We start from the raw sequence: 25163 nt of genomic DNA on the forward strand, positions 1-25163 counted from the left end.
CTGCAGTGGCTCTCAAGAGATTTCAACTCCATTCTTGACTCTTGCTTTGCGGCAACTTTACACTTGCATTTACGAAGACAACTTTCTGGGTAGATCATATATATATCTGATATATATATATATATATATATATATATATATATATTTTATATATACATAAAAGTTACTGTACTTCTCTACAAAGGACCTTATGATAACCACCCTATTTAATCCAATGGTAAGTATAAAAATGTCCTTGGAAGAAAAATATAATTTTATCCAAGTTGTAGACTTTAAGTTATTCACTTTATCCTAAAATGTAAAGTTATTTTCATTTAAATAAATATTAATAATAGCATGCTAACTTGTGAATGGTGTACCTTTTGTGTTAAATAGATATATGGTGGCTATTTTTGTTTAATATTCCATGATGTATTTTTGTCCTGTGATTCCAAAACATTCTGTCAATCTAATGATGCTCTTATAGTGACACTAGACTCGTAGTTATTGTCATATGACATATTACAATGTATGCTGTAATTTTAATTGTTACATATCCCAATGAACAAATAACCAATTTGGATTTGAATCACCAGTGTAAGAGGTGCATTTCATTGTACAATCAATCTGTGTCCTTAATTGCAATATTATATGGGTAGTGACTACTATGAAGACAGACTTTGATCAATGACTATACAGTCTCTTGCTCATATGTAAATACTGAAATTTATTTGTAGGTATTTTTATATTTAAAAGTTTTTCATTATAGTATTCTTATAGTAGCATTTAGAAATAATCCATTCATTAGAGAAAGGGAAGCTTAAGTTGACTTGTCCCAAAGAGTAGGAATCTATTTGACAAGGTTTTTCAATTTGTAATTTTATTTATCAGCAATAGTTAACACAAACATCAACAAGCAATCCATACGTCATTTATAATTCAGAATCAATCAACTAAAATGTATGACATGCCTACAACATACATGTAGTCATTTGCTATTTGCTAGCTGTTTTATGAGAAGGTCCTATTCTTTCATGTAATTATTACAACTTTATATTGTTTCAAGTTAATTGGTGATATTCCATTATTTCATACAAACAATACATAGCAGAAATATACTATGATATGAAGTATAGGGTCTCTCAGTATCCTTTTTTTTTAAACTTAACTTTGCTAATTTAGATGTACACTTTTGGGATTTACTTTAGTTTAAAGGAAAGTGAAAATAATGTGTATCAATACTTAGTAATTAGGTTTGATGAAGATGCTTCTAAGTGATTCATCATTTCTGTAATGTCAAATCTTTTCTGAGAAAGTCAACAGTAGAAATAGTTTGAATTGCTAATATGTAATGCTACTCATATAAATATTATGATAAAATATATCTTAAACTGATCACTAAATATATTTATAAATAGACTGTCTCCGTATTGATGTACCTTAAGAATATAAAAAGACATTATTGACTATCACAATAAGTTGAATATATAAGGTTCATAAAACAATAATTTTGAATATATATAATATACGTTTTTTCTGAAATCGACAATGTCCTAATAGTAGGTTTTTCTATTTTCGCGTTTTTAAATGATTATTATTTTATATTTAGTAAACCAGGAGTCAAAGCAAGCTTTATACACCTCCTTAAAAAAATCAATAATAGGGGTACCTGGCTGGATCAATCGATTAAATGTCTCACTCTTGATTTAGGCTCAGGTCATGATCCCAGAGACCTGAGATCTAGCCCTTTGTCAGGCTCTGTGCTCAGCAGGGAGTCTGCTTGAGATTGCCTCCCTCTGCCCCACCCCTGCTCTCTCTCTTTTCTCTCTTCCTCTCTAAAACAACAACAACAACAACAACAACAAAAAAAATATATATATATATATATATCTTTAAAAGAAAATCAATAGTGAAATACTAAAATAGTTCCCTTGAGGAGGAATCATTTCAATCCTTTCATGCAGAAGTTTAAGGATACAATCCCATAGCCCTTTGCCATATGAATTTGTTATATAGATAATCCATCGAAAGATGAATGGATAAAGAAGATGTGGTTTATGTATACAATGGAATATTACTCAGCCATTAGAAACGACAAATACCCACCATTTGCTTCGACGTGGATGGAACTGGAGGGTATTATGCTGAGTGAAGTAAGTCAATCGGAGAAGGACAAACATTATATGGTCTCATTCGTTTGGGGAATATAAATAATAGTAAAAGGGAATAGAGGGGAAGAGAGAAGAAATGGGTAGGAAATATCAGAAAGGGAGACAGAACATAAAGACTCCTAACTCTGGGAAATGAACTAGGGGTGGTAGAAGGGGAGGAGGGTGGAGGGTGGGGGTGACTGGGTGACAGGCACTGAGGGGGGCACTTGACGGGATGAGCACTGGGTGTTATTCTGTATGTTGGCAAATTGAACACCAACAAAAAATAAATTTATTATTAAAAAAACCCAAACTGCATAACACACTTTTCTAATTTTTTTCCAAAGAATACATAGAATGAGATAATACCACTACTAAAATTAAGAAATTAAATGTCTTAATAATTGATAAATTTATAAAAGATTCATCATTGACTATTACTTCATCTATTTATAACTATGCTGAAATAAATGTACGTAGAAAAAATACAAGTATCTGTCCACGTTTGGCGATTCATGACGTTTCTGACCACCTTCTCCTAATATGCACCCGGAGAGTCTGCAGCAGCACTTGAGAATGCATCTTGGAGTTCTTCCAGAAACTCTGAGTCAAAGAGCAATGTCTGCATTCACAAAGAAGCATTCACAGCTGTCAGAAGTTAAATGTCCATGAGACTCATAGTCCAGCTGCAGTCCTTCCAATACACTGACAATATCTGTGGAAACTAGAATTTGATAACTAGTTTTTCCATGGGAAAAATATCACAGAAGAATGATTAATCTTTGCCTGACTGATAATGAATAATTATGCATTCACAGTACATGAAGCGTCATTGCCCTACATTACTTAGCCTGCAGTGCTTTTGCAGCTATTTTTCACTACCAGAGAAAGTACTCTCGCTGCAATAAACTGTCAATGAACTTCTTGTAGGCAAACACCTGCAGGCACCTGCTAGCAGTGGGTAAGATTCAGGATCACAGAAATTGTAGCACAAACCAAAGTCTGCAAGGGAGCACTGACTGTGAGTGTGTGAGAGCATGCATGACTAAATAAATGCATGCATGACAGGTATATTGTGTTTCCATATATGTTTAAGAAAATAAACACATTTTTCCCAGAAATATGTAATACAGTTAAACAGAATACTAGAAAAGCAAGCTACATATGCAAATACGTTTTTCAATTTGGGATTTATTTTCAGGTGTTTTAGGACAAATGATTACTATGCTGAAAATGTTTAGCCATAACTCTCTATGCCCATATGGTGATAACAAATCATTCAGATTTTGAATTGCTTTTACAAAAACTTAATATGATACTTTTTGAAAATACCTGAAAAATTATTGAAAAGGTTATAAATCTGTTTTGTAAGGGTTTAGGTGAAGTCCAAATGGAGGTAAGTGGACTAGCTCATCTTTGGCTAACTATTCAACTTTACAACTGAATAGAGAAACTCATTTGGAAGTGTATCAGTTTTTAAATTCTTGAGTCACTTAGAAGATCAATAGTCCCTAAATATAAATATCTGGTTTCTAAAATCTAGTGAATTATTGAAGATTTACTTCAAGGAACATTTTAAAAATCACATCTAAAAGCAAAAACAGAGGCACCTGGGTGGCTCAGTTGGTTAAGTGTCTGCCTTTGGCTCAGGTCATGATCTCGGTTGGAGTCCTGGGTTAGAGCCCTGCAAACTGGGCTCCCTGCTCAGCTAGGAGTCCTCTTCGCCCTGTCCTTCTGCTACTCTCCACCCAACCCCGCTTGTGCTCTCTTTATCTCTCCCCCTCAAATAAATAAATAAAATCTCAAAAAAATTAAAAGCAAAAACAATTAGAATCTTTTTTTAGGTCAGTTTTTGAGTATGTTTTTAGAATTGTGGGAATGAGAAATAATGAAGAGAAATGGAAAGCTAATCACATTAAGTTTTTTAAAAGTGACAGGAAAACATGGGCTACTACCTCTTTATTTGAAGGACCTAGGCAGTGTAAATGTTTTAACCAGAGTGCACCTCTGGTTATTGGAGAATTAGGTCTCTCAATTTTCTGACTCCTGAGTGTACATCAGAAGGAAGAAAAGTGTCAGTTAATTTGATCATTAACTTATTCTGAAAAGCACAAAATAAACATAAAACACTTGTTAGCGTTCCACAAGTTCCATGCTACTTGGGCAGTATTTCATGTCATTTGTGTAAGACCTTCATTTACTGAATGAATATTAGTAAAAAAAAAAAAATACTTGAAGAACTTCATTACACAATGTGAACGATAGATAAGCATTACATTTTATTCTTACTAAGTGTGTTCACTGGCAGAAAAAAAAATGAAGTCAAAAGATTGGTTAATTTTATAGGGATAAAGTTGGCCTGTGATGAAGGTGTCCTACAATTATAGTTCAAGCACATTAATTTATGTATTTTAGATAATGCTCTAGGGTACTTTTATTCCTATCAGGAAGCTCATACCATACATTTCTGATACCAACTCATGTACTATCAGGACATTATGTCTTGGAAATTTTTGTTGATTTGATAACATTTTAATGGAGGACATAATTAAAATGCAGAATATTTTCCCAAAGTCATCCAGAGAGGTACTTTATATAAGGAAACTGAGCAAAAACCTGAAGTATATTTTCTTTCATTCTTTTAAATCATTGTTTAGGAAAAAATAGGTTAAATCCTTTTAAAAATATATCCATTTAATACTTTAAAATACAGAGGTGTGTGTCCTTTTTGATTGTAATGATGCTTTTTACTGTGTGATGGACTTTTTCACACATGGTGCAGTGATTAAAAATAGAGGTTTGGATAAACATTCCTTAGGATGCCTAGTTCCATCTCTGCCTTTTAGTGACTGCTTAAAATATTGGTTAATTTCTTTGCATCAGCTGATACCTATATTTGTTATGAGGATTAAATGAGTTTATTTGCACAAAATGTTTAGCATACTTAGCACATTGTAAGCACTGAATAAGTGTTACCTATTGTTTTGTGTCATATAATTAGTTGTTACAGATGATTGGAGTCTACTCTATAAAGCAAAGAGCTGGAGAAGGCCACATGGGATTGCAGTAAAGTTTTTTTTTTTTTTTTTCCCCAGAATAGACGTTGTTCAAGACAAGTTGAATTCATTATCAGCTGATCCTGATTAGTTATGGATTTATAGCACCATGAGCCTGCCGTAGATTAAAGTGGTTGCTGGCTTGCAGATTTTACCAACTCTTTTTGGCTACTGGAATAAGAAAATGGGAATGCTTGCCAGACAGCACTTCCTAGTGATGAATTTTGGAAAACTCATGCATGTACATTGTTCCAACAGATCTGGAGGACAGAATAGAGGAGAAACTATGGTGTTTTTAATCTTGAATTTACAACATAAATAATGAAAAATTCTCATAAAATTGTAAGGAAAATTAAATCAGGTTTGAATATGAAACATATTTACTACTCTAAAGAAATTATAAAGCAATTTTTATAACTGTCTTCATTATGAATAAATAATTTGGGGATATTTAAAATAAGTCTGTAGCACTATAGCAGACATGAAAGTTGCTTTTATAAACAAATATGGGACTGTCAATTTAAGTTACTAGGAATATTAATCTCTGGTGTTAATTAGTTTATCATGCATGTAGATCATTACATATGCATACAATTAATTAATATTATTGCTCTGCTGTATTATCTATTAAATTTTGCCAGTATGTATGCAAATATATTATCAGGAATATTATGGTTCAATTGCCACTTTAAATACGTATATACATATACATACTTTTTGCTTGTATATTTTGAATGATTTCAATCATCTTCAATCATCCATGAAATTATATTTTAAGCAAACCTTATTAACTTTGAATTCTGTTATTGAATATGTTTGTTTTTTCTAAATGCCCCTATTAAAGAAATACTTTTGTTAAGGTGCAATTTTGCAGCCCAAGATTATGAACTTGAAAGTCACATATAAGAAAATAACTTGTTCCTTTTTGAAGAAAATATTTTTACTATGGGTATTTTGTTTGATTCCACAAAGATTGATTTAGGTTCATCTCACTGATATGTATTAATTTTGATATGACAGCAATCTGTATAATAACCGCTCTCATAGCTGTGGAGCTGCATTGCTTAGTTTATACACACACACATACATACACATTCATACTAGCACAGAGAGTGAGTGAAAATGATAATGTATATACTATATGTCATGTATTCACTTTTCAAATATCAGAGCATAATAAAATGCACTCACCATGAATGTCATCCTAAAACCACTAAGTTAAAAAAAAATTGCTGCCAATTTTAAAAGACACATGTCACATGTATGCAAATATACTGTCCATGTGTTCTCAATAATTGGTAATTTCCTTGATGGGAATTTAATATTATTAATAATAATTAATTTAATAATAATTTAAATTATTATTGTGCAGCAACTTTATTATGCTAATATTAATATCTCCCAGTAGATAGGCTGTTTGTTGACTTTCACATGAAGATTGTGATCTGCTTGCTACATCTGCCCAACATTTCAAATAACAATTATTAATATATCCAAATGTTAGTTAATAGATGCTTTTTGCTGGAAGAAAACCCAATGACTCAGATTTTACTGAATTTGGGGAGTTTAGATGTTTATAAATATTTATGTTGCTTTAATTATGTATAACAAGGTCATATGTTAGGGCAATATTCAGAAGGCACGTTTAGACACAGTTCCAAAGCCTATTTTATTTATCTCTTGCAATTTTCTCAAACCTGAGTGGAAGGATATGTGTGTTTGTTTTATTTTAATGTTTAAAATTATATTCCCTACACACCCACACATAATCTTACAGAATGTAGAATAACCGAGGGCTCAGAGCTTAAGCACACTTGAAAGGAGGCACTGGGAGCCACAGTAGCTGTAACTCTTGGGATCTCAGGACTCCTCCAATCATTAAGGGGACTGAGGCCAGAAGAAACCCCTTAGAAATATACAGCTACGTAAATACGGTTGGTTGACCAAGCACTGTTACTGACCACTAAAGCCATTCTATGCTAGCTTTAAAAGACTACAGAATCCTTTAGGCCACTGCTAGACTAGTTATTTCTAGAAACCCCTTCTTGTCTGCCAAGGTGATTCTACAGTCCTCTGTGCTCTGAAGTGTCTGAATTTGCAGTGTCAAGTGTTGGGAGAGTCTGATGAATGTTCTCACAAAATAATACTCTAAAATGGAGTTTTATTTGTTTGTTTGTTTTAAAACCCTTCTGATAGTGAGATACAAAATAAGAGCTGGGCATCTGCCAACACATGCAGACTTTATAAAGAAATTTGCACTTTAAGAGGAAGCATAGTCAGTAGGCAAATATATTATTTTAAAGAAATTGCACTCATATTAGCAAAAAATAATGAAATTGAAGAGCAAAGTGATTATTAAATAAGTAAATGAGTAAATTCGCTAGTAAAATTTAAGAAATGCTAAAAAAATTAGTTGCTTTTAGGAAGATGAATATTTAATCTTTCTAACTTAATATTCCTGAAGTGCTGGATGGATACTAGCTAACTTAGAACAGGATGTCTGTGGAAATTTTACTTTTTGCCTCATCTGATTTTATTTATTTATTTATTTTTTGTTGTTGTTTTTTTTTTTGTTTTTTTTTTTTTCTCATCTGATTTTAATAGGAAACTCTTAGGCTCATCTTCAAACCCCGACAGTTCACTCTTAATCTGACTTCATTTCTTACATTTGCTTTTGAGTATAAATTATATGGGAACCTCTCTTAGCATGCAATGCCACTTGTAGATCCACACTCCCCAAATATATGTACTTCATTATTACACACATAATTATTTCATTTCCTCAATATAAATCTTAATTGATCAGGGTCCTTCCTTATTATTTATTATTCTTCCTTATTGTTAAAATCATGTGTTATGTTAATAATACAAGCAGGTTTTATTTGTGATTGTTCATGAGAAAAATGTCAAATCTACATAATCAACGACCCATGTGCTATTTTATGTATTTTGTCTAATTGCATTCTAATTTTGTAATTAATTAAGATTGTGAAAGTTTTAGGGGCACCTGGGTGGCTCAGTCAGTTAAGTGACCGTCTCTTGAGTTCACCTCAGATCATCTTAGGATCATGAAATTGAGCCCCTTGTGGGGCTCTGTGCTGGGCAGCAAGCCTGCTTAAGATTCCGCCCCCCCCTCCATGCCTCCCTTCTGCTCACTCCCTAAATAAATAAATAGAGAGATAAATAGATAAATAAATAAAATTGTGAAAGTTTTAAATTTAATATCTGTGTCTTTGATTACTACCTATATATCAGAGTCAGGTATCTTTAGATATGTTTCATCTTAGGTGATTTGATTAGATGTATCCTGCTAATATTTGTTTATGGGTTTTATTTGTGCAATGAATGACAAAAAATTTTATTCTCAACCTGAATTTATGAGTCTCTCAACTTTTAATATACTCTTTATCAAGTAACACTGCTTATGTGTGTTTACATTTTCAAAAATTAAATTTTCTAATATACTTTTTTAAAGATTTTATTTATTTACTTATGAGAGACACAGGGAGAGAGGTAGAGATACAGGCAGAGGGAGAAGCAGACTTCCTGTGGGGAGCCCCAAGCAGAACTTGGTTCTGGTACCCTGGAATCATGCCCTGAGCCAAAGGCAGAGGCTCAACCACAGAGCCACCCAGGCATCCCAATTTTCTAATATACATAACATTTACCAGTAATTTACTAATCCCATAACATGTGTAAGATTCTTTGTTAATTTTCAGAAGCAAATAGCATCAAGAAAGATAGTTTTTCACTTTCAGGGAAAATATGAAAAAGAAATATTGAAATGTAGTGAGTATGTACTTCTAGTTCAATTAATGTGAAAAAAGAATAATTTTGAGAAGACTGAGTTAAAAGTGAATGTGGATTCAACCACTAATCACTAAAAACGTGTTTCAATAATTTATGACCCAGTGGAAGAACCAGAATATCCTGTATTCTGCCTCATGCTGCTATAAATGTAATGTAGAATAAATGCTGGGATTGGTATTTTAGGAAAGCAGAGCCCTCGCTCTTGACAGGATTAGAACCACCTAGGGTTTGATGCATAATGAGCATCAGGAAATGTATCAATTGTTGATTATACATATACTTATAAATCAGCATTCTAGAAGGGACAGAATTTTCGCTGGCATTTTAAATTAATTTGTGATTTATTTTGCAGATTAATTTCTACTTTGTTGAAGGTACACCGAAATTATTCTCTATAATTAATTTAAGCTGAAAGTCATACTCAAGTCCATCAGGAAGTGTTAGAAGCTATTTGTGGATGGTAGCTGAAAAGTAAAGCAGTGAAAATAAGGAGGAAGAAAAGAAATATAGGAGAGAATTCAAAGAAATTCATAGCAGATACGTTTTCTCTCTTCTTCAGTCTCTCCTGACTCTCTCACCCTCTTTCTGTCCCTCCCACTCTTCTGTCCATCCCCTCCATTTCCATCTCCATCATCTCTATCTGTGTCTCAGCAAATCTGAGATGAATGGATCGTGGCTCTTGCTTGACCTTAATAGAAGGCATCAGTGGAAGTTTTTATACAACTTTCTAACGATAGTCATCTGACTGCTAGTGACTGTAAGACATCACTGAATGTAAAATGCACCTTCACTTCCATGGTGTAAAAATGTGAAAAAATATATATCTTAGAATTGAAAAAATTATAACTGTCTAAATTGAATCTGGGCTATGAATCAGGCTCTGATGGAAGGCTTTCATGTCTTTTCACATGCTTTCTTCTTTGTGCTTTCTCTCTACATGTTTATCTAGCAACTCCTCTCTTCAGATGTCCTTCAAAAGTATCATCTCCCTTGGGGAGACTTTTTCTGACCATTCCACAACATTTACATCTGCCTTTCCTTTGTTTTAAAGAAATTGAATACTTTTGTGATTGTATTTACCACAGCAGGACATAATGATTTGTTGTCTTAGTGGTTTATTCTAACGGAAATTCCTTGAACTTTAAAATTTAATGAAGTTGGTGTCTCCAAAATCAAGTATCACATATAAGCAGCTTACAGTAAAGGCCTAATAAATGCTACCTGGCTGAGAGTCCAATAAACGAGTGGGCAAGAAATGAATGTTAGGTATTTTTGTTGTTATATCATAAAAAAAAAAAAAAGGAATACTCAGGGAGGTTGAGTGACTTGTCAAATAATGGTCAGGCCTCAAAAAAATTAAATAAAATATTTAAAAAATGGTCAGACCTCAAACCTACTTCCTCTGTATTCTAGCCCCAAAGCTCTCTCCATTGTTCAAATTTAATTATGGTGCCCTTTCTTTGCTAAATGACATCAAGTGAGCACACAGCAATTATTGGCTTAGGAACAAATCATGGCAAAGAAGAAGCCATATTGTGAATTACTGTTTTTGCAAATTAAGTCAAGCATGAATGTTGGACAGTTATGGCCACAATAGCTGTGGTAATAAACTGGATACTGTATGAACAATTTTAAATGGATAGATCTTTAGAAGTGACTCTTAGTGGATTCCATCATGGAAGGCTTATTTCAGAATAACTTTTGGGCCTAAAAATCTGACAGCAAGATTTGGAACTTCTTTTAAATGGTAAACAATACTTTTAAAACAATCATAAATGTTTGATATTACTTGATATATTCCCCATAATTTAACTTAGGTCTAATTTAAGATTTCCTTGGATTAAAAATTTATGTAAAGTTGCACAAATTTATAAGCATCTGTGTTCTCATTTTCTCTCTATGTTTTTAGTTAAAATTCTTAGCTCATAGCGTGTGTCAATACCATAAAAATCTTATGATTAATATTGTATTCGTGAGCAAGCAGTAATATCTCTTTGAAAACTCTTGAGGTTTCAAACTGCATAAAAAAACACATGTAAATTACTAGACAAAAAGTGAATAATTTTTCCTTCATGATAGGTTACATACAAATTATAAACATCTTCCATCATAATTATTCTTTAAGATGAACAGGTGCAAGCCATGGAACTGTTTAACAATAGCCTGGCTTGTCTTAGGAATTAATATATATGGATCCATAATACATTTTCCAACATGAATATCATCATCTTACCATTGACATAAGCAACAATATTAATATAACATTAAAGAATGACATGACAAAACGTCTAAAAAATATAGAATGATTAGAACTCACCATTTTGGAGGTTTGGTATCTGGTATATAATTTTTAAAATTTGAATAGAGTGACTTGTCTCCAAAATTTGAAAACACTGCCACATAAAATGTGTAATCACCAGAAGAGGTAGTTGATATTAAAGGCATAGTTTTGTTTATGAATATTATATGTTGACTTCCATTTAAAAAAAATGTTGCATCTAAGAAGTCATATCAAGATAATGTATAAATAAAGCTGTCAATAAGTTAAATTAGAAAAAGAATTAGATGAGATAGATTTCACTTTCCCCTGAAAAATATTTCTGAAAATTATACCAGAATTTAAGTAATAAAAATGAAATCCAGTTTGCGTGCCTATATTAGCAAATTACAGGCCTCTTAGGAATCCATGAATTTTTATTGACTGAATGTGAATGAAAGAATGTAGCCTTTCTTGTTCTGGTTAAGTTCAAATCTGTGATTACAATTTACATATTGAAGCTGTGGTAGTAAAGTTTCTCTGGTTATCACCTTAAGGGCAGTAAAGGATACCTTGGGATTTTCATAGGAAGTGTAAACTGAGATTGAACAGGTTAATAAAGAGAACAATAAATAAGATATGTAAAAAGTAGTGATCAATATATGGTCAATGACTTCTGAAACACCCAAAATGATGACTACTTATATAAATGGTTTATTTGTGCCAAAAGACAAGCTGTCAGTTTAGCACACATGAATCAGATTTATCATTTACTAAACTAAATTGAAATTATCTTTAGGGTAAAATTCCATGTACTATTTTTATCAACCATGTTTACTTTTAATGATGTAAGTACATTTTAACACTTATTATTGAAAATTTGAACATATATCCATAACTCATGGCCTTTCATAATTTTCTTAACTTCTATAATAAATTTTTCATCTATACCCTTATCCATTCAATCCCAGATTTATATTGTGGTAAATACCATGCAACATTTCATTTCAGCCACAATATTTCAGAATGCACCTGTCAGATAAAGACTCTTTTTTTTTTTTTTTTTTTTTTTTATGATAGTCAGAGAGAGAGAGAGAAGCAGAGACACAGGCAGACGGAGAAGCAGGCTCCATGCACCGGGAGCCCGATGTGGGACTCGATCCCGGGTCTCCAGTATCGGGCCCCGGGCCAAAGGCAGGCGCTAAACCGCTGCGCCACCCAGGGATCCCAAGACTCATTTTTTTAAGTATAACAATGAAATCAGGGATCCCTGGGTGGCGCAGCAGTTTAGCGCCTGCCTTTGGCCCAGGGCGCGATCCTGGAGACCCAGGATGGAATCCCACGTCAGGCTCCCGGTGCATGGAGCCTGCTTCTCCCTCTGCCTGTCTCTCTCTCTCTCTCTCTCTTTCTCTCTCTTTCTCTCTCTGTGACTATCATAAAAAAAAAAAAACAATAAAATCATTTCATGCTTTAAAATCAACAATAATTCCTTAATGCTATCAAGTAAGCCAAATTCAAATTTTCCTGACTTTTTTCATAACTTTTATTGTTGTTTTTCAAATTAAGATCCAATTAATGTTCACATATAACAATTTGTTAATATGCTTTTTAAGCGTCTTTTAATCTATATGTTCCTACCCCAGCACGTTCATACATGCTGCCTCTGCTTCACCTGCCCCCCACCCCAATCTCTCTTTCTCTTTTTTCTCTTTCTCTTTCTCCTGGTTTTATTCTTGCAAAATATATTGTGAAGAATTTGGATGGTTCTCCAAATCTAGATTGTACAGACTGCTTCTATGGTGTCATTTAACATGCTCCCTTTTCTGGGGCTCCTGGGTGGCTCAGTTAGTTAACCATCTGACTCTTGACTTTGGCTCACTTCATGATCTCAAGGTCATGAGATGGAGCTCAGAGTAGAACTCAGTGCTGGGCATGGAGCCTGCTTAAGATTTTCTCTCTCTCTCTCCCCCTGCCCCCTGCTTCCCCCTCACTCTCTCTCTAAAACAAATTTTAAAAAATGCTCCCTGTTTCTCTATATTTTTGTAGATCAGTAGTTATATTGAGAGGGTAATGTTTGTATTTTGAAAATCCACCAATACAGTGAAGTAAAGGAAAGAAAAGTAAGACTGTAGATTTAAATATTTTTCAGATGCAAATGAGATATATAGCTTAATTAATATATTTTATAGATGACGATACTGAGATTGAAAGATATTTTAAAAGTCATAAAGCTTGTAGATAGCATAGTTTCTGATAGGATCCAAGAGTCCTAAATAGAGAAAACAGAAATGGAAATTTCAGGACATAGAAAGTGTCCTGCACTTGATGAAGAACAATAGGATATATTAGCAATCAAGTAGTGGTTTCAATTAGATTTTTGTCTTCCTTTACGTAGTATATATATATATACTACGTAAAGTTAGGCAAGTTGTTGGTTTCCTGAACCATAGCAGACATCAGAATAGTTACAACTTTTTTTTCATAGCAAAAATATGGAGATACAAATATTTAGCCAAACAAGGTTTAATCGGGTATTAAAGGATGCAGCAAATTCATCTGGACTATAGGTGCCTAGATGGAATGTAAACCCTGTCCTTTAGACATGCAGCCTTGAGGGTATCTAAACTGGCAGAAGCCCGAAGACCTTCTTCAGTGGGTTTGCCTTAGAGGCCAGAAACATAGGATTGTTAGGTTGTGAGCTGTATGAGGGGGAAGGCTGCTACCTATAGCTCCAGGTACAGGTTTTGTTTCTGTCATTCTGCCCCTGCTAATGTATTTATAAAAGGAAATCATGTGTGCTAAGTATTGTCACCTAATGATTGACTTGTCACTTAACACTGATAGAATTTCTCCTTGTAGGTTTCCTACTGAAATAAAGAAATATCTTAGCTGAATAATCATTCAGAAAGTTGGCCATCCTCTAATATCCCCATGTGTATGAAAATACCCCCATGGAACCATGTTTTTCTCCTTTATCAATGCAGAGGCATACAAACTGAAAACATCTGCGGCCTCTAGTTCTGATGACACCTGTGCTTTCTCACCAAGTGAAAAATACATGCCAGTGTCATGGGACACAAAAAAGTCAAGGACCATTGCTGTAAAGGTGAACACTGGAATTTGAAAGGTCAAAAAGTCCATGCTTCCAGATATTTTCCCCGAACAACTTAGAATGTAAGACTAAAAATGTCAATGATTTATGTTAGTGTTGCTTCCAAAAACAAACAAACCCTGTCAAAAGTATAAATATTCACTTAAAGCTCCTTGTCATTGTTTGTATCACAATAACACTATAGGGAATTTCATATTGATAAGATATTATAGTTTTGACCCGTGGGGACCCAGAAAGTAAAAAAAAAAAAAAAAAAAAGATTGAAAAATGAGATAGTCTTATAGCCTGAGTTCTCCCTGTTGACATGAGAGATGTTCAGGTAATTGGATGGTATGGGGTGTTGTATAAGCTGGCTTAGATACAGCTGGTAAATGGCTGGCAAAAGTTTATTATAAAGACAAGGTAAATGGGTAATTTTCATCAAATTTGCTTCCTTCATATATCACTTTTATCTAAATCCAGGCTTTACCTTTCTAGGATCCCTTTAGTTAATCAGAGCTGACTTCATCGACAGCTTGCTCTGGTTAATTACTGAAGTGTTTTAACTGAATACCCCAAGGAATTGATGTACTCAACCACCACTTCAAGGCTCAGAACATGAGAAATCTTGGCAGAATGCTGGAGACAGTTTATCAATATCTGAAGTATTTATTATTTTAAAAACCTACACAGAGTCTATAGATACATGGGTAATGATACTACAGTGTTTAAACAATATGATTTAACTGAAGAATTCTTAAAAAAACTGAATATCATTCTCTTGCTAATACGAAGGCCATGTACTTTGCCTTGTACTTTGATTAACTATTAACATATGCCTTTTACAAGATAAAACTCAAGTGATATTTCATACAGCAATTCTTAGAATTTTATATTAGTTTTAAAATTTTCTTTATTCTGGGCAGCCAGGTAGCTCAGCGGTTTAGCACTGCCTTCAGCCCAGGGCGTGATCCTGAAGACCCGGGATGGAGTCCCACATCAGGCTCCCTGCATGGAGCCTGCTTCCCCCTCTGCCTGTGTCTCTGCTTCTCTCTCTCTCTCTGTCTCTGTCTCTGTCTCTCATGAATAAATAAATAAAATCTTAAAAATATATATATTTTATTTTTTCTTTATTCTTTTTAAAGATTTATTTATTTGAGAGAGAGAGACAGAGAGAGAGGGAGCAGGAGTGGGGGGGAGGGGTAGAGAGAGAATGCCAAGCAGACTCCTCGAGATGACTGAAATGTGGCTGGATCTCACAACCTATGAGATTGTGACCTGAGGTGAAAGCAAGAGTGGAACACTTAACTAAGCCACCGAAGCACCCCAATAATTCTTAGAACTTTAATATTATACATAAACTTTATTTTTATTTATTATTATTATTATTATTATTATTTTATTTATTTATTTATTTATTTTTTTTAGCTAGTTAATGTTTTATTGAAGAAAACTTGAACTTACTATTAGCCTTCAGGAGAAAATGGGTTACACTTGGCTTAGTTAGTCATCTTTGTAATGTACTTCTTCTTTTCCTTTTTTTTTTTTTTGTAATGTACTTCTTTTGTAAAAACTGTTAAACATGATTTTTATCCCTGAAACTGAAGTGTTCTTTAAAATTAACAGAAATAATTGGAGAACAATATGAGGTAATGTTACATGTAAAATATAAATTTCTTTTACTATATTTAATACCTTTGATTTGTGATGTCTTTGGGAATCGTTATACTACTCAAAATGGGGATCCACTGGTTTGTAATTAACATTTTCAGCTCTTAAGACCATCATTGTAGGTGTTGTAGAGTTACTACCTATATTATGTCTGGTGGGGACAATCATGCTGGCATTCAAGTTACATTTTCCAAGTCTTTTCCTGTATCCATCATTTAATAAGCCACACTGTGACATTTGACTTCTTTTCAGAGAGGGAGGCCATCAGAGTTGCAAAGGGAGTGGAGGAGGGATCCTCTATACTCTGCCTCTTTCCCCTGCCATCTAAAGGGAGAAGAGCTGGGCTGCAGAGGTGGCACTGCCTTTTGAGTAGTGTCACTCAGAAGTAGATTGGGTAATAAAGGCCTGATTTTTTTTTAACTTCAAACTAAGGGAAAATAGAGGCAAAACATAACCATGCCACAATATTCAAACCAAAACATGTCAAAATGGAGTACTATCAATGTGTTACAGCATGGTGGCTAAATTATTTTTGCTTTGCTACTTAAAATTTATCTGTCTTGGGGCACCTAGGTGGGTCAGTGGTTGAGTTTGCCTCAGGTCGTGATCCCAGGGTCATGGGATCCAGTCCCATATCAGTACTCCCACAGGAAGCCTACTTCTCCCTCTGCCTATGTCTCTGCCTCTCTCTGTGTTTCTCATGAATAAACAAATAAAATCTTAAAAAAAAAAAAAAACTTGTATATCTTGTCCAAATTTTCCTCAAAGTGCTTTCTTTTTAATAGAAAAACATCCTTGGCTTGCAGATTGTTAGAAAAGCAAAAGAACAGAGTAAGTGCATGGGCAGGGCAGATCTGGGAGGCCAAGGACAAAATGGGAGCCAAGGCTCTTTTTGCATGACAAAGAGGGGAACCTAGGTTAAATTTTAAGATCCAATGTCTCTCTGGATGGCTGGGTGTGAAGCATGCTTCACAAGTGCTGTTGCTTCTTTAGTGCACACATTGCTTAGGCCAGGGAAGGATAAACGTGCCCCATTGTTCCTTACAACATCACAATCCTCCTAATACTAGGAATATTTCATTGGGAATATTAACAGTTACTTGGAATATTTACTTGGGAATCATGATTCTCAGAGGATCAGAGGATACAAAATACATCCTTGGTCTAGGCTTTAAGATATATCAACTTGTTCTTTCTTTCTTTCTTTCTTTCTTTCTTTCTTTCTTTCTTTCTTTCTTTCTTTCTTTTTTTTAAGATTTTATTTATTTAGTCATAGAGACACAGAGAGAGAGAGGCCGAGATATAGGCAGAGGGAGAGGCAGATCCCATGCAGAGAGCCCGATATTGGACTCGATCCCGGGACTCCAGGATCATGCCCTGGGCTGAAGGCAGGTGCTCAACCGCTGAGCCACCCAGGCATCCCATCAACTTGTACTTTCAACCACTTGTGATGTGTGTGGCTTTGGGGAGACACCTGGATCACTGTGACAGGGAGAAGTTTTTATCCCCTGAAGACAGTTTGCTTCCCTGCTTGTCTATCCCAGTTCATCTCTTCGCTTGCCACCTGCCATCTGCGAAACTCTGAGCCATGGGACTCCAGTCTTTTTTTTTTTTTTAAGATTTTATTTATTTATTCATGAGAGACACAGAAAGGAGAGAGAGAGAGAGAGAGAGGCAGAGACACAGGCAGAGGGAGAAGCAGACTCCATGCAGGGAGCCCGATGTGAGACTCGACCCTGGGTCTCCAGGATCACACCCTGGGCTGAAGGAGGAGCTAAACCGCTGAGCCATCCGGGATGCCCCCAAAATATGTATCTTTTTTGTTTTTAAGTTTTATTTATTTATTCATGTTAGAGAGAGAAAGAAGAAGAGACACAGGCAGGGGGGAAGCAGGCTCTCTGCAGGAGAGCAGATATGGGAGTCGATCCTGGACCCCAGGATCACGCCCTGGGTCAAAGGCAAATGTTCAACCGCTGAGCCACCCAGGTGTCCCCTTGTATATGCATGTTATTATTAGGATAATGGATACACAGAATTAGGAGATATCAATATATATCTATATCTCAATAATAATAGGAGATAGATAGATATCTCCTAATTCTTTAGAAGACATTGAAATGAAAATCAATTTACAATTTACGCAAGCACATTATAATATTTTGCAGACCTTTTATGTAATATTTTGTGAAAGAATTTGAATTGACAGCAACCATAAAGAAAAGAAATCTCCATATAATAGGCATTCACAATATTTAAGCACTGAATCCAAGAGAATTTGAAAAAATGCATGTCATTTCTTAACTTGATCCTTTCTCTGCCCACCTTTCACTTCAGAGACAGCAGTCTGAATGGCAATTAATTTGCTACTCCTCTATTTTACAATATAGGCTTCATTGAATAAATGAAAAATGCTATCCAGTTTTAAACTGACAAAAGAAGGATTCCCAGTATGACATTTCATATAAGCAAAGTAATAGCCTAATAATAATAATAATTCTAGGATTTATATTGAATTTATCAATGCAAATTTTTATAATTATGATATGAAAACATTTAATTATGTTTCATTATTATATTTAGTTTACATTGAGTCTTATAAAATATTTACAAATATTTAAAATGATTGCTGGGGTAACAAGAACAGATTACATGTTTTATTTACCAATAAATTTAAAATAGTTATACTATTTTAACATCTCCACATTTGCACTAAATAAAAGTTAAATTATACAGGAATTAGGTCAGTTTTACTATTTATGCTGAATAACATAAAAAATAAATATATATAGATATATATTTTTAAAGATTTTATTTATATATCCATTAGAGACAGAGAGAAGCAGAGACACAGGCAGAGAGAGAAGCAGGCTCCAGGCAGGGAGCCCAATGTGGGACTCGATCTTGGGACTCCAGGATCACGCCCTGGGCCTAAGGCAGATACTCAACAACTGAGCCACCAAGGTGCCCCAATAGATGACCGTTTTAGAGCAAGCCAGCAGGATTTGAGGAAGTGTGCCACTTCCTTTTTCATTTATGTGTCTACAAATTATGGTTAATGTGTGCTTAGATTTAAAGGCATACTTGTTCATTGTCTGCATTTCAGTTACATGTTTAACTTAAATTTATCGTTCATGAAAATCATGTAACAGGACATATGGAGCATGTTACACTTTCCTCCTTCAAAAATTTCTCGCACATTCCTTTAACTGTTCTGTCTACCGCTGCTCCTTCTAACTTTCTCTGTCTACATTTATTGTGTTCTTCCGAACCTTTCTTATATATGGATGTATTAAATATGGGTTTAAAAAACAAAGTTCTCCATGGAACTCCATACTTATGAGAGTGTTTCTGGATTATACATTATGACAGTTGCACACAGATAGCTGTCTTCCCTCTTTCTACCATTCTATAAATGTCCCCGCATATGTCCTTACTAAGGAAAATGATCCTCTTTCTTCTTTTAGGCAGCTATACTTTTTCTTCATCCTTGATTTATCACTACTACCTGTTCAAAAACCTTCCCCAGACTCTATTCATCTCTTCACTTGGATCTTATTGTGCGCCTGAAAAAAAAAAAAAAATCTGACAGGCACCATGTACAGAAGATAGTCTTTATAACTTGGGAAGTTAAGATTTCATTTCAATATTCATGATCTCTTAAATCTTGAACCGTTGCCTCTACTGTGTAAACACATTTTTCCTTATCTTTAGAATGGATTTAGGAATTCATTACAATTAAGTGAATGAATGTATTTAAAACATCTACCACATTACTGGCACATAGTTTTCATTTAGTAAGTGATAGTTTACTTGAAAATTTAAAAAAAAATCTATTTTCTCCACTTATTGCCATGATCTACAATTCCTCACTAACCTCCATAACTTCCAGACACCAAAGTAAGTACTACAGTCAGAAAGCAAGGCACATCACATCCTTGACATTGACATTGAGGACACATGTTTCACTACATAAGCTTGTCAAAAACCTAAAATCGGATTTCTGTCTGACTTCTTTTTAAAGTCACTATGGGGTCTCCTTTATTCAACATATTTATTAATATCTGTTGAATATAGGTATGGCAAGTGCCCTCACCATTTTCCTTGATTTTGCAGCATTTGACGTTGATCCACATCTCCACGTTTTTAAATTCTCTTCTTGGGAGCCTATGGTATTTTACATCAAAATTCTTTTATTTGTGCTTCTCTGACTGATTTTTATGCTCTGCTTTGCTGTACTTTATTCCTTGCATCACCTCTTACATACTTTTGTGCCCTGAGTTCAGTTCATTCCTTTAACCCTTTCATTAATTGTTTTGTTCTCTAATATCTTGTTGAGCTTCAGTCCTGCATGCCTAGCTGTCTGCTGGATAATTCTATATCCCATCATCTCAAACCCCATACATCTTTAAAAGAATTCCACATTTCCCCTGACATTGATTCTTTTTTATTATGACTGCCTTATTAGTGTTAGCACTAATCTCAGATAATCAGCCTCAGTCTCTGTGTGATGCTTCAGAATTTATGTGTATGAGGGCATGACAGAGAGTGGCTTGGTGACATTGGAGAAAAGAGGAACATAGGTAAAATTTTTCTTAGTTTTCCAGAGCAACCATTTTATAATTATTATTAAAAAAATAAAAGTTAATACAAATTTAACAAAATTTCTTTCATATTTTATATAAGATTATGAAAACATAAATCAATGTTATATTATTATTAGGAGTATTATTAATATTAGTACTCCAGATAACTTGTGAAAGTGATGGATATTATGAGAAGCTGAAGTGTCCTGCCGTCCCTCACCTGAACACACCTCAGAGGACCACCATGGATACATGTGACTTCTTTCACCTTCTATTTTCAATTGTTCACAAAGCTCACTCAATTTATTTTACACAATCCCTTGAATCTGTCCCTTTCTTTCTGTTTGCCACAAATCTGTCCCAAGGGTCCCATGACGTTTCATCAAAAGAATTACACTAAATTTTATCTGATTTATTTGCCTTCAAACGTTTCTCAGTCAATGTGTCCCATGTACTACTTTCAGAGGAATTCTCTCAAAGCAGGATTTTGATCATGTGACTTTTAAGATAAAAAATCCTGTAATATCTAGTTTGACCAATTGATAAATTCCAAGTATTTTCTGAAATTGAGAACCCTACATATTCTGGCATTAATACCTGTAATTGCTTTCAATTGCACATATGAATGCATCAAACTAGTGTACTGAACACTGTAAATGCATTTTTTGCCTTCCTGCTTTTTTACTTCTATCCATTAATATTTATCATTCTTTGTCTCTTATTAACCTTCATTCACTCTTTAAAACTTAGGGAATATTTTTTTCCTGACCAGTCTAGCTGGAACTTTGTGGTCTCAGAGGATAGCAACAGAGATACTTTACCCTTTGGGATATTTTACATTTGGCATCATTTTTAAACCACTGTAAAAGATAAACACTAAGTTTAATAATTTGAAAGTCCCTTAATTTTTCATTTAGAGACAAAGTAAAGAACTATGTGCTTCTTCAAAATGAGTATGTGTGTACATATATAAATCATTATATAAATTACATACATACACATGGTAGTATATATTAGAAATTACGACATGATTAGATCATCCAATTAGTGATGCAGAGATTTAAGACTGTGTTGATATTATTTATGGAGGCTACATTTTGTATAATACTTTTAAGTATATCACAGACAGACACTAATCTACACAGTATTTTTAAATAATCTCTCCTTTCTGCTGCTTCTTTTTTTTTAATTTTTATTTATTTATGATAGTCACACAGAGAGAGAGAGAGAGAGAGAGGCGGAGACATAGGCAGAGGGAGAAGCAGATTCCATGCAGGGAGCCTGACATGGGACCCGATCCGGGGTCTCCAGGATCACGCCCTGGGCCAAAGGCAGGCGCTAAACCGCTGCGCCACCCAGGGATCCCTTTTCTGCTGCTTCTTAATATTCACAAAGAAGTATGTGGATTTGAAAGGAGAACGAAGGTAGAATAAAATTAAGTTCATCATTACCTTGGCAACAATTGTGTAAAGTTAAGTATACAGGAAAATATTACTAATAGCCTTCTCAAATATGAAAAACTGTTGCTCTGTATATGCTGATTCTAATTGAGATTAAACATTGAATAAATATTTCAAAACAGACTCCTTTGGTGATATTTTAAAATATGTATACTAGGCAAAGGGATATATTCTCAGACAACCTATTTTTTTTTCAGACAACCTATTTTAATTACAGTGTACTTAATAAATACTAAGTTAATAGATTTTCTTTTTGCATATCATTTTATATACTTCTATTCAGAGAGTTATCCACGTCACCTAATATTCAGCGTTTTATATAAAATAATGTCATTACTTTATTAACATTCATTTTAATAGATACAAGCAATTAAATTTAATTTGTGAAACATTTGTTAGTCTCAATAATGTCACTAAAATTGACATTATATCATTTTCTTGCCTCTCGTGAATTTGTACAACTAAATTTACTTTTCTATTATACTAAGATCATGTACCATAGAATTAAAAGTTTCTAAATGTATGAAACATTTCAATGTTTATTGGGTTGGTTTTCAATAATTTTAATGTTTGTGGTAATGATCACTAGGTAAATTATTTTTTTCTTTTCATGATCAAATAATTATTTTTTTTTTTAAGATTTTATTTATTTATTCATGAGAGACACACAGAGAGAGAGGCAGAGAGACACAGGCAGAGGGAGAAGCAGGCTCCATGCCAGGAGCCAGACTCGGGACTCGATCCCAGGACTCCAGGATCGTGCCCTGGGCCAAAGGCAGGCGCTCAACCGCTGAGCCATTCAGGCATCCCCAAATAATTATTTCTAACATAAAAGTTTCCATTAATATGATAAAATACTTGGATAAAATATTATTTCTTTTTTTGATAAAATATTATTTCATTTAAGTACAGAGGGAGAAAGAAGCAAATAAAGTCAAGAAATTAAAAAAACAAGCAAACGAAACAAGCTGAAGCAAAACATTGTCTTTTTTCAGATCTATGTTAATAACAAGCAAGTAGGCAATGTAAATGTTTATTTTACAATTGGGATAACAAACTTCTTCCAATTCTTCAAAATAAGTGAATCTAGTTGAGTTTTTCTTGAATTAACAAAATATTCAGTTTATTTTGAAGAACTCTTAATGCCTTTAACAACTGATTTTCATACCTATTATACTTATATTATTTTCTCATTTTTTATAAGCAGATCTCTCTTCCTCAACTTATTTTGATAATGATGATTATCATAATAATGGTTAATAAACATTATTACTGATTTTAAAATTTAAATAATAGTAAGATTTTCAATTTGGGGATAACTTCAGCCACTGATATGCTCTCAGCCAGTTTACAAATATATTTAGTTAAGGAAATCAATCTTTAATCCCCCATCATTTTAAGATAATCACTTCACATTTATATGAGCCCTTCATTTTGAATTTTATTTTAATCTGATATTACCAAAAAGAATTCAAATGTAGTGAAAATCTAAGCAAGAATTTTTTTGCTTTCAACTTCTACACTATTTACACAAAACAAGTTATATTCATTTCTCTTTTCATTTAACAAATTGTTTTAGTAAATATTTTTTTTTTTTAATTTTGTTAGTATCGGACCCTGGGCTAGGAGTTCAAAGATCTAGTTTGCATTCAAATAGTTCACATTCTAATAGAGAGGCAAAGTGAGTAAAAATGAATTACCAATTCAATGCAATATGGAGAATCCTGAAACGTTTTATCTAGCTTCATGGCATAATCAGAAGGAAAGGAGATTTCATTATTTTTTAAAAAGACATTATTTATTTATTCATGAGAGACAGAGAGAGAGAAGCAAGCTCCTACAAGGTGCCCGATATGGGACTCAATTCGGGGTCTCCAGGATCACACTCTGGGCTGAAGGCGGTGCTAAACCGCTGAGCCACCCGGGCTGCTCTCAGATTTCATTATTAGGTAGACTACTGTTGTAGCATTGTCTGAATAGATCGGACTCCAGGGGAAATAAAGAAAACAAGTTCAGAGTATATTATAGCGATTTCTACAAATAAGGATATGGGCTTGAATTAAGATAGATTTGTAAGGAATTGACTAGGGAGCTACTAAGAAAAAATCAATAGAATTTGGTAGAAGAGTTGAATATGAAGGTCAGAAAAAAAGAACATCTAGATTTGTAGCTATGGCAATGGGTATTCACCTCATATGAGATACAAGAAAGGAACAGATTTATTCATTTTGAAGGATAGGCAATGAAGTCAAGTTTGCACATTATTATTATTATTTTTTTGACTGTGGGCCATGAAAGTGGAGATATCTTGAAGAAAATTAAATGAAGCAATGTCAGAGTAATACATAATTTAGATCCATAAAAACAAAATTTAGAAATTCTGATTCAGTCACTTCTAAATTTGTTTTTTGTTTGAGATATATGTTCTGAACAAAAGATTCACAGTATCCGTACACTTGCTTTTGAAGGGGGAAAAACACTTTATCGATATTATAACACCTTATTGATATTATAAAAATCTAATAAAAACAGAAAGAAGAAAAGGGAAATCTGCACATAGATGAGAGCAATAGTCAGCAGTAAAGGAGAATAGACAGAGTTACATCAAATTGAGTACTTAACCTCCAACCTTATTAGCTGGAGAAGCCCAGTGGAGACAGCCAGGCTGAAGTCGAGACTGAGAAGCCTGGGCAGAGCATCCTCCCCTGAGGTGAGACTTTCAGCTGACCATCCCCAGAAGAGCTGTATTTATAGGGCACGAGATGGGGTCTGAAGTTAATGCTAGCCGCATTCCTATATTATCATGTCTTTATATGCTCTAGGAGCCTGGGCCCTTGGGCTTGCCTGGACTCCCTCCTGGATTCCGTTGTAGAGGTCAGCCCATCCTGGAGCTGGAGGGGGATGGATATAAGGCAAAAGTTACAGCCCTGGCATCGAGACCAGAAAGGCCAATTCTGACCTGAAATCCAGCTAATGTCCACTAATCAGAATCCCAAGGTCACTTAGGCAGCCCAAGTCTCACAATCGACATTCTTTAGCCTGTCTATGTCCCTGCAGGTCGGGGTGGTAGTTTATGCAGACAAGTCACAGAAATCTACATCCATAC

At 34.2% G+C, this 25163-nt stretch overlaps 1 long non-coding RNA gene across 5 annotated transcripts in view; it reads left to right on the forward strand.

Annotated features, from left to right (window-relative positions):
- LOC140607958 (uncharacterized) overlaps positions 1–25163 on the forward strand; it is a 121148-nt gene that overhangs the window by 7252 nt on the left and 88733 nt on the right. Inside the window, exon 3 of one of the 5 annotated variants that reach the window (XR_012009881.1) lies at positions 5225–8407. The exons of the other annotated variants lie outside the window; for them this stretch is intronic. This is a non-coding gene — a long non-coding RNA (uncharacterized lncRNA). Of the gene's footprint in view, positions 1–5224; positions 8408–25163 lie in introns of those variants that run through there. 5 annotated transcript variants of the gene reach the window in all.

This window comes from Canis lupus, chromosome 17 (assembly GCF_048164855.1).
Source record: "Canis lupus baileyi chromosome 17, mCanLup2.hap1, whole genome shotgun sequence".
NCBI classification, from domain to species: Eukaryota; Metazoa; Chordata; class Mammalia; order Carnivora; family Canidae; genus Canis; species Canis lupus.